Source organism: Acomys russatus, chromosome 18, assembly GCF_903995435.1.
Source record: "Acomys russatus chromosome 18, mAcoRus1.1, whole genome shotgun sequence".
NCBI classification, from domain to species: Eukaryota; Metazoa; Chordata; class Mammalia; order Rodentia; family Muridae; genus Acomys; species Acomys russatus.
The window spans coordinates 3,340,946-3,350,295 of NC_067154.1; positions in this window are offsets into that span (position 1 = coordinate 3,340,946).

Consider the following 9,350-nt stretch of genomic DNA (forward strand, 5'->3'; position numbering starts at 1 on the left):
TCAAACATTTGAACATCATCAAATTGCGTAGGCAGATCTGGGGTAAGGTCAGACTTAATCACACGGAACATTCCTTGGTTCCTGTTCTTCTCGGAACCTGAGGGTAGATGTTTATCTGAGCTAATGACACATCTGATTAAACTCAAACCTGGAACATTGTGTGCGGGCCTCAAGGGGGAATTAGGCAAACACCATAAGATCGGATGAGGGGTCTTGGCTCATTACTCACTCGACCATGTCTGGTACCTGTTTCTCTCAGGAATTTGTCCTTGTGTACCCTCCCTATCTTTTACAGCCAGCCAGTCCCTGGAACACTCAATAGGCCTTGGTCTCTTAGCTCCGCATTCTTTGTGACTTATCATCTGGGACCTTGGGCTAGCATACTTGCCGACCTGCACTTATGAGTTAGAGAGCTGAGAGCTCTGCTGTTCTGGTTGCTTTAATGCTAATTAAAAAATTTCCCTTTCAACCCTAACTTACCCAGATAACAGACAAACACTATTAAACAGTATCAGAATGCCACCTTTAGCATTCATGGATATCCATTTTATAAGATTGCTTTGCACCTATATTTGTTATTTACAGCAAATGACTATCACAGTACACATATAAACACACACATGCGTTACTCTTGGGTTGGGGCATGGATGAGAAGCACTAGCTTGGATTGTAAAGATCATTACATGGAAAATCCAAGGCAAGTAAGGTTGGTTGTTGGATTGTTCTCTTAAAGACAGCTTAAACAAACAGGCTGAGTGCACAGTAGGTTGATTTTGATCTGATAAATGCACAGGGAGTCAGCGCCCATCAGCATGTATTAACTCTAGAGTTAGCACAGTTATCCAGGTAGGGAGGAGCAAGCAACCAAAGGGTAGCACTTTAGGTATACTATTAACTCTGGCTGTGAGGGCCAGCAAAAGTTTCAACCTCTTAGACTGTAAAAGATATTTACATAATATTAAATCTTTGCCCTTCCTTCCTTCCTTCCTTATTTTTTCCCCCTCTTTGCCTCCATCTCCCATAAGGTGAACAGTGTCCTCTGACACTCTCTATGCCATCATGCTCGACCTCACCACAGACTGCAAAACAACAGAACCAAGAAACCAAGAAATCACGGACTGCTGGTGGTAGTGGATGCACTTGGGAGGTAGAGGCAGGCAGATCTCCGTGAATTTGAATCTAGCTTGAGCTACAAAGGGAGTTCCAGGACAGCTAGGGCTACACAGAAAAACCCTGTCTCATTGAAAGGAAAGAAGGAAGGAAGGAAGGAAGGAAGGAAGGAAGGAGGAAGGAAAAATCATGGATTGAAATTTATTTAGATTTGAATCAAAGCAAATCTTTTCTCCTTTGACGATGTCACAGCAATGCAAAGTCAACCAACACTCAACATGTAATATAAGTGTTTAAAAAGATGTTTTTCCAAGCTGGGTGTGGTGGCGCCCACCTGTAATTCCAGTACTCGGGAGGCAGAGGCAGGCAGATCTCTGTGAGTTCAAGGCCAGTCTGGTCTACAAAGTGAGTCCAGGACAGCCAAGGCTACACAGAGAAAAAACAACAACAACAAAAAGTTCTCTTCAAACGTGTTGACAGATCTTTAAGGCTTCTCTTGTCTCTGTAACCTCAGCCACCCTTGTCAGTCACTAAATCATGAGAGGAAATGAGTATGACACCTGCTAAGAAGATGTCAACAAATCTAATTTGGAAGATCTTAATTGGCTTTATCTGAGATTATGGAAATGGTTCATAATCTGCCACATCACACACAGGCGGGGCATGTTTGTAGCCAGGAGGGAAGTAGTGCAAGCAGAAGAGAGACATGCAGTTATCCCTGTATCTTCTCCGCGCTTGTCGAACAGTTGGCTGCTTTGATTGGCTGAGGCTCAGCAACTTCATATGAGGATAGGTTGCCGTCTTTTCACAGATCAAGTTAGGTTGTGGTTCACGAGGTTCAGAAAGCACCGGCTTCAGCTCAAACTCAGTACCCGAGAGGATATAAAAGTCACGGGCCGGACAAGAGACAGCAGGCGCTGCAGTCAGCGTGTGAGGCTAGATTACGGTGTGCGGTGAAAACCGAGGGCTGGTATGAAAGTGTGAGTCCTCGGGCTTAGGAGGAAGGGAAGGCTGGTATGTGCATAGAGTGGCATGGTCTCCCCAAGGAGAGGCCCTGTGGGAGAAATGGGGGCCTGGTGAGTAGCTAGCCTCAGACAGAAAGGGTGATGGGACTGAGGAAGAGGTGCTGGTGTCTGTGTGGTCTCCTCTCTCACCCACATTTTGAGAATATATTCAATCCAACACAGGGACTCCTTTAAATCTGTCAGTATGCTCCACTAGAACAGGCACGTGCTCGGGTGTGATGTCACTCAACAGCCTCTAGGACACAGTGGACATTCAGTGAGGACCTGCTTCCCAGGAACTCAGGAAAAGAGATGATTTGGAACAGAGAGCAACCATGGAAATGTGAAGGAAGGTGGGCATGAAAAGGCCCCATTGACCTTAGTAACTCACCCATGGTGACAGGCCACTGGGAGGGGGGAATCAGCTTCAGAACAGCAGGCTGATTTTGTGTAAGTCTATAATTAAGCCATGCTTAGTGGGCCCTCGTCACCTCATTTCCTCATGAAAGCTTTGTTTTCTGCCCTTGGATTTGAACTCATATGGACTTTGATGGAACAAAAGCCATACTGTTTGAATTAGTGTGTGTGTGTGTGTGTGTGTGTATGTGTCTGTGTGTGTCTGTGTGTGTTAGTGTGTGTGTGTGTGTGTGTGTGTGTGTGTGTGTGTGTGTGTGTGAGAGAGAGAGAGAGAGAGAGAGAGAGAGAGAGAGAGAGAGAGAGAGAGAGTGTGTGTGTGTGTGTGTGTTAGGTCTGAGGTTAACCTTGGGTGCAGTTGCTCTGGAACCATCTACCATACTTTTAGAGACAGAGCCTCTCTTTAGGACATGAGGCTCTTTGATTAAGCTGAACTGGGAGCCACTGAGCCCCAGGGATCCTCCTGTCTCTACCTTCTCTGCCACTGAGATTACAAGCATGTGCCACCAACCTGTTGGAGAATTCTAAGCTTCAACCAGGCTTATTCGTATGGCCTTAACATGCTTTATTCAGATCTTTATATCTTTATACCAGGAACTTAAGTTTAAAAACGACATGAAACAAAATGACCGGAAGAGTCACACGTTTTCAATAAAGAGTTAGTGGAACATGCAAACTCCCACTGCCTCCCTGCCTCTCTCCTCTCCCTCTCTCCTCCTTCCCTTTTCTTTTCTTGAGAGTTTCACTGTGTTGAATGAGAGATAAACATGTTTTTGTTTAGATCCCCAGTGTGGGATGAGGAACAGACTTGTGAGAGAGCAGGATGTTTATCCTCTTAGAAGTCAAATCACTTCTTGGGGGATCTTGGATGTTGCCAGCTGAAAACATCCTAGTAGAGACTCTGAGAGGAGATATATGTATGAGCCCAAAACAAGAGGCTTGGGAGCGAGGACTTGGGATTGTTTTGGCTGTTCATCAACCCTTCGAGAGAGGCTCCGAGAGAGAACTGCTCCAGAGAAGGCTTCAAGGCTTTGGGCTCCAGCTGAGGCTCTGGGCCTCAGCTGCTGTTCCAGGTTCCAGCAGCAACCTTAGTTGAATTGTGGGTTTGCTGAGAGCCTGCTGACTATGCCAGGAGAATCATTCCTCAGAACTGATATCTTTAAGGTTTCATTATTGTGTTCTTTAATCTCTTTTTCTTATTGTTTGGGTTAGTCGGGTTGTAAGTGAGGTACACTCTGTCAGTGAGTTCATAATAAAGTGTAATTATTAAGAAAATTGAGCCTACACTGTGTAGTCAAGACTGTCTAGGAGAAAGCTTGAGAGGTAGCTCAGTGGTTAAGAGCACACTAGCTGCTCTTCCAGAGAACCTGCATTCAATTCTCAGCACACACATGGGCAGCTCACCATTGTCTATAATTCCAGTTCCAAGGGATCTGACACACATGCAGGCAAAACACCAATGCACATAAAAAAAAAAATTATAATGACACATGCCTTTAATCTCAGCACTCAGGAGGCAGAAGAAGGTGTTTCTCTGAGTTTGAGGCCAGCCTAGTCTACAGAGTGAGTTCCAGGACAGCCACAGCTACTTCAAGAAACTCTGTCTCAACAAAATAAAACAAACAAAAACAAAGGGGAAAAAAAGAAAGAAAGGGAGAGAACCACTTCAGGATTAAAAATATCATCACTGTGGTGGGGAGATGGCTCAGAGGCTAAGAGTACCATCTGCTCTTCTGAAGGTCCTGAGTTCAATTCCCAGCAACCACATGGTGGCTCACAACCACTTATAATGAGATCTGGTGCCTTCTTGTGGTGGGCAGGCACAGGTGTGGGCAGAATACTGTATAAATAATAAATAAATCTTTAAAAAAAAAACCCATCATCACTGAATTTTTGAAAAACACATGAGAAATCAAGAGCTCCAAGAGCTGTTTCTTAGACAATAATGAATCAAGCGAAGTCTCAGAGTCTACATTCAAGGGGACAATGACAACAAGGGAGCCAACAAGAAAGGGACAACACAGTAGCTTCAAGACAGGGACCGCTGCAGATCTCCTGCTCTCTCAGTTCTTCTGTCCCCTGCTCGGTCTGGTCTGGTGTCCCCTCAACATTCAGATGTTGGAACTAAATGTGCCTCTGTGTGTGTGTGTGTGTGTGTGTGTGTGTGTGTGTGTGTAGGTGAGCACGGCCTTTGAGAATGGCCAAACCTTGGGGACCTGCCCTTATGATCCAGGTAGTACCCTGGCGAGTGGCTGGGGTGAGCTCCATTGTCCCTTTCCCTCTGCCATGTGTGGACAGAAGGGACCTGCCATCTAGGAAGACCAAACACAAGCATGGAATCTACTGGGCTCCCAGCCTCCAAAATGGTGAGCAATACATTCCTGCTCTATCATTTCAAGTGGCCACCACTGGTCATATAGTGTGCTCCCAGCATGCAATCCTTCTGTCACCCTTAGATATGTCAGCTTGGACCCCACAGCCTGGAGGCCTTTGTGTTTTCACTGCACCTCTTCTTTGCCTGCCTTTTCCTGCCCTTCATTTTGTTCTTTGACCGTCCATGTTTTCTCTGGCTTGGGAGCCATGGCGCTATGCTGTTCTCCTAGCCAAGGACCGTACCTCACCAACCTTGGCAAATGGGCTTCCCTCAAGCCTTAACTCCTTCCTCGGTCAAAGACTTCATCTATGGCCCCTGGTCCCAAGCAGCCACACTCATCCATGGCTGTTGTCTACCATTGGTTTGTTGTCTGATCTAGGGATCCCCCAGCAGGATGCAAGCAGTCTCAGAAATGGATACGTCTAGTTACCCACAGCTCTGGGACCAGCGGCTCAGTCAGCATCAGGCAATATGGCCCCTACAATAAGTTCTCCGTGTCAGGACTGTAGACCACCTTCGCCTCTAACATAGCGATGAAACTGTGTGCAAATGATTAATGTTTAACAGTAATAAACAATTGGATACGATCATGTAGGACCTAATACAGGAAGAAATATAGTCATTTAAAAATGTTTAAATATAGTCATGAGTCAATAATGTTGGAAGGATAAATTTCACTTTATTAGATCCTGAAGAGATACTTGTGAATTTCAGGGCTCTGGTCCCATCAGAACCAGAAAAGATATGAGAGCTCTAAGGACAGGAAGGCACATTTTTGTAAAGACTTTACAGTTCTGTTTACAGAAGTATTTCTATGAAAATCATAAAGCAGGCCCCAGGATCCATTATCAATATTCAGTGCTGCTTAAAGTTCTGAGCTGTGTAAGTAGATTCCAAACAGTAATAAAAACATAATTATTAAAAAACACTTAGAAGGAAATGAGCAGCCAGTACTATCATCTACCCAAGTAAATCTAATAATCAGTTTAAAAAGCATTTCATTTGCTCAAGAATTAGCAAAACTCCTGTATATAAGACACAGATTTGACAAATGGTTTGCATAGCTGAGTGCCAACTGCTCCCCCCCCCCTTTTTTTTTTTTGAGACAAGGTCTCTCTGTGTAGCCTTGGCTGTCCTGGACTCACTTTGTAGACCAGGCTGGCTTCGAACTCACAGTAATCCGCCTGCCTCTGCCTCCCAAGTGCTGGGATTAAAGGCCTGCACCACCATGCCCGGCTACTGCTTCCTTCTTTACTTAGGCTGAAACAAATAGTTTCTTGTGATTCCAAAGTAGCCAAGGATCTGGTTCTGTCTCTTTCTTACTGTGAGAAAGAGCTTTTGCCACATGAGGCCAACCCACGGAGACTTCTGGAGGGTAGTTGGTGAAGCTCTAGTTAAAATTAATCTTAAAGGCAGGAGCCAGTGACGACAGCTGTTGGAAGGAGTAATACATGATAGCATCTTTGTGCTATGAAAAAGAGTGGCCGGGGGCGGTGGCGCACGCCTTTAAATCCAGCACTCAGGAGGCAGAGGCAGGCAGATCTCTGTGAGTTCAAGGCCAGCCTGGTCTACAGAGAGAGAGTTTCAGGACAGCCAGGGCTACACAGAGAAACCCTGACTCAGAGGGGGAAGAGAAGGAAAGGAGAAAAAGAAAAGAAAGAGGGTGGCTGGAAAGAGAATGAATTACGTTGGAAGGCAGTAGCAATTGGTACAAGCTGAATAATTTAAGACCTTTAAGTGTTCCTTTTTGCAAAAAGAAATTAAGGGCTCATTGAGCGCTGGCAGGAAATACATCATAAGAAACTGTAGAGTTGAAAGGAATAAAATATCAGGAGGTGGCACTGCTTTCTGGGTAAAGGCATCTAGGAATTCATGAGTTTAATGCCCTTGTCCCTACAGTAGCAGTTGCTGCCGATCAGGAAAGAGTTGCACACACTGAAGAGGCCACATGATGCTGCCTCACCATCCTGATTCGATAGTCTTCCAATTGCATCTGTTGAAAATCTGGTCCCTGGAAGCAATGGCCATTCCAGGACATTTCAGCCTGGCTGGAGGAAGTAAGTCCCTGGGGGCATGACTTGAAGAGAGTGTTCAAGGTCTCCTCCTGGCTTCCTGGCTTCCACAAGGCGAGCACCCTTCCTCTGCTACATCAGTCCATGATGCCCTGCGCCACTCAAGAGTATACTAGACGGCCAGCTGGCCATGGGCAGAAGCAACGGAAAGTGTGAGCCAGAATAAACCTTTCCTCCACTTAAGCTGTTTTAGGAATTTTGACACAGCAACGGGAAGTTGACACATCTTGTATCTTCTCATTAAAAGAGGGTTTGGGGATGAAGTGATGGCTCAGTGGTAGAGAGCTTGCCTCGCATGCATGAGGACCAGAGTTTTACAAGGCCGAGTGTGATGGTGCACACTTATAATCCCAGTGCTGGAGAGACAGAGATAGGAAATTCCACGGGATTCTTTGGCTGGCCAGCCTAGCTTACTGGCCTGGCTCCGGACCAGTGACAAGGTGGATACACCTAGGAACTAACAGCTGAGGTTGTTTTCTGGCCTCCACATGCTTTCATATGTCTGCACACACACACACACACACACACACACACACACACACACACGAGATAAAATGAGAGAGATAGCTTCTGTCTTTGAGGCGCTCTTCCAGGCAGTGGCTTCAGATATCCGGCTCTTCTGCGAGCTGCTGGCTTCAGATCGTGATGAAGCTTTGCCAGTTTTTGCCAAAATGAAAGACTGAGCATGGTGGCTCCGTGTGTTGAGTTCAAGCTGCTAACCACATGTCCCTTGGCATGCAGGATGATTCTGCACACGAGCATGTCATTGCTATATATTGCTATTACGGCACTCTTTCCCTGATTCTGCTAACCGATTGCTTAGTGAACTTCTTTGCAGTAGTAGAATGCTACTATGTAGTCTGCTTAATTCTATTTGTCACACTTCAGGCCAATATAAAGTGTTTTATTCTATTCTTTATTTTTGTTCAAACGTATACCTATACTATTTTATTTTATTTAACGCACACTTAACCATTTACTGAGAAGTTAATGGTGCTTAGGTGAAAACTAGAAAAGCGACATTGGCCTCATTAAGATACATTTTGGGATTCCTCTGACCCTTAAATCTCAGATTAGGTTTTAGATTCTCTCAGAGAGGATATAGCAGGGAGACAGATGAGACGCCCAGAATTCCTAAGAAGGAAGAAGAAAGATGAACTGGAGACCACAGCGCTTGACATCATCAAAGTACTGTCTAATCAGGCATCTAATGTAACCAACTGTTGACTCTGGCCAATTCATCCAATCGACAGAAAGTTCTTGGTGATCTTCAATTTTGCTTTTGTTTTTGTTTTTCTAATTCGTGTGTGTGTGTGTGTGTGTGTGTGTGTGTGTGTGTGTGTGTGTGTTTTATGGGGAGTATGCGCATGTGGATGTAGGTTCCTGCAGAGGACACAAGAGGGCACCAGATGATCTGGAACTGGGGTTAGAAGCATTTATAAGCTGCCTGATGCTGGGAACTGAGCTCTGGTCCTCTAGAAGAACAAGAAGCACTCTTAACACAAAGCCATCCATCTAGCCCTCAGAAAAGTGTCCTTAAATCACTTCATAGATGGTGAAATGAGTCCAAAGATAATTTTCTATGAAGTTCCTGCTGTCTAGTTATGAGTCAAGTTAAGAAAACATTTGAAAGCTAGGTTTTCCCAGATGGTGGTGTGTCTCTTGCTTTCTTGCAAAGCTGGGCTGTGCTTGCAGCTCATTAGGATCCATGGCTCATAGCAGGGCCTATGCAGAGCATTTCTAGCACTAAATACAAGTCCATTGATTGGTTAAGTGGGAAGCTGTTTCCCATTACCCCAGCGGTCCAAGCTTTCATTCTTCAAACCTAGATCCTATGTTGACAGGATCCCATATAAGCTGCTTTAAACCCTCTCAGGAGACAAAGACTATGGAATTTTTTTTTCTTTTGATGCCAATTTTTTACCATGCCATTAAAACTTGCAAGAATCAATAAACATCATCCCACTTCTAGACAGGTCTCTGAAATTCCTCAGCACAGAGTCCTTGCATGTCTGAACCTTTGTGCCATGCTAGGGTGTGAAGAAAAGGACCTCTGTCCTCTCTGAAAGACAGGGCCAAATATGGGACCAAGACTGAGCTATTGCCCCTCTGCATGGATGAATGCTGCATTACTGAAGGAGGCAGTGATGGGAACATGTGGGCTTACTTTTAAAATGTATTTTTATTTTGGTTTCTTATATCTCTTTCTTCCTTCTCCACCCCAATCCTTTCCAACACCCCAGCACCAGGTGAGTGGAGAGAAGGGCGTAGTTCCCTTTGACAACTTCCTTCTGTTTAGGGTTGTTGGGTTCTTTGGGGGCAATACCAACCTCCTTTGTCAGGATATTCAGCCAGGAACAGCAAACACAGTAGCAG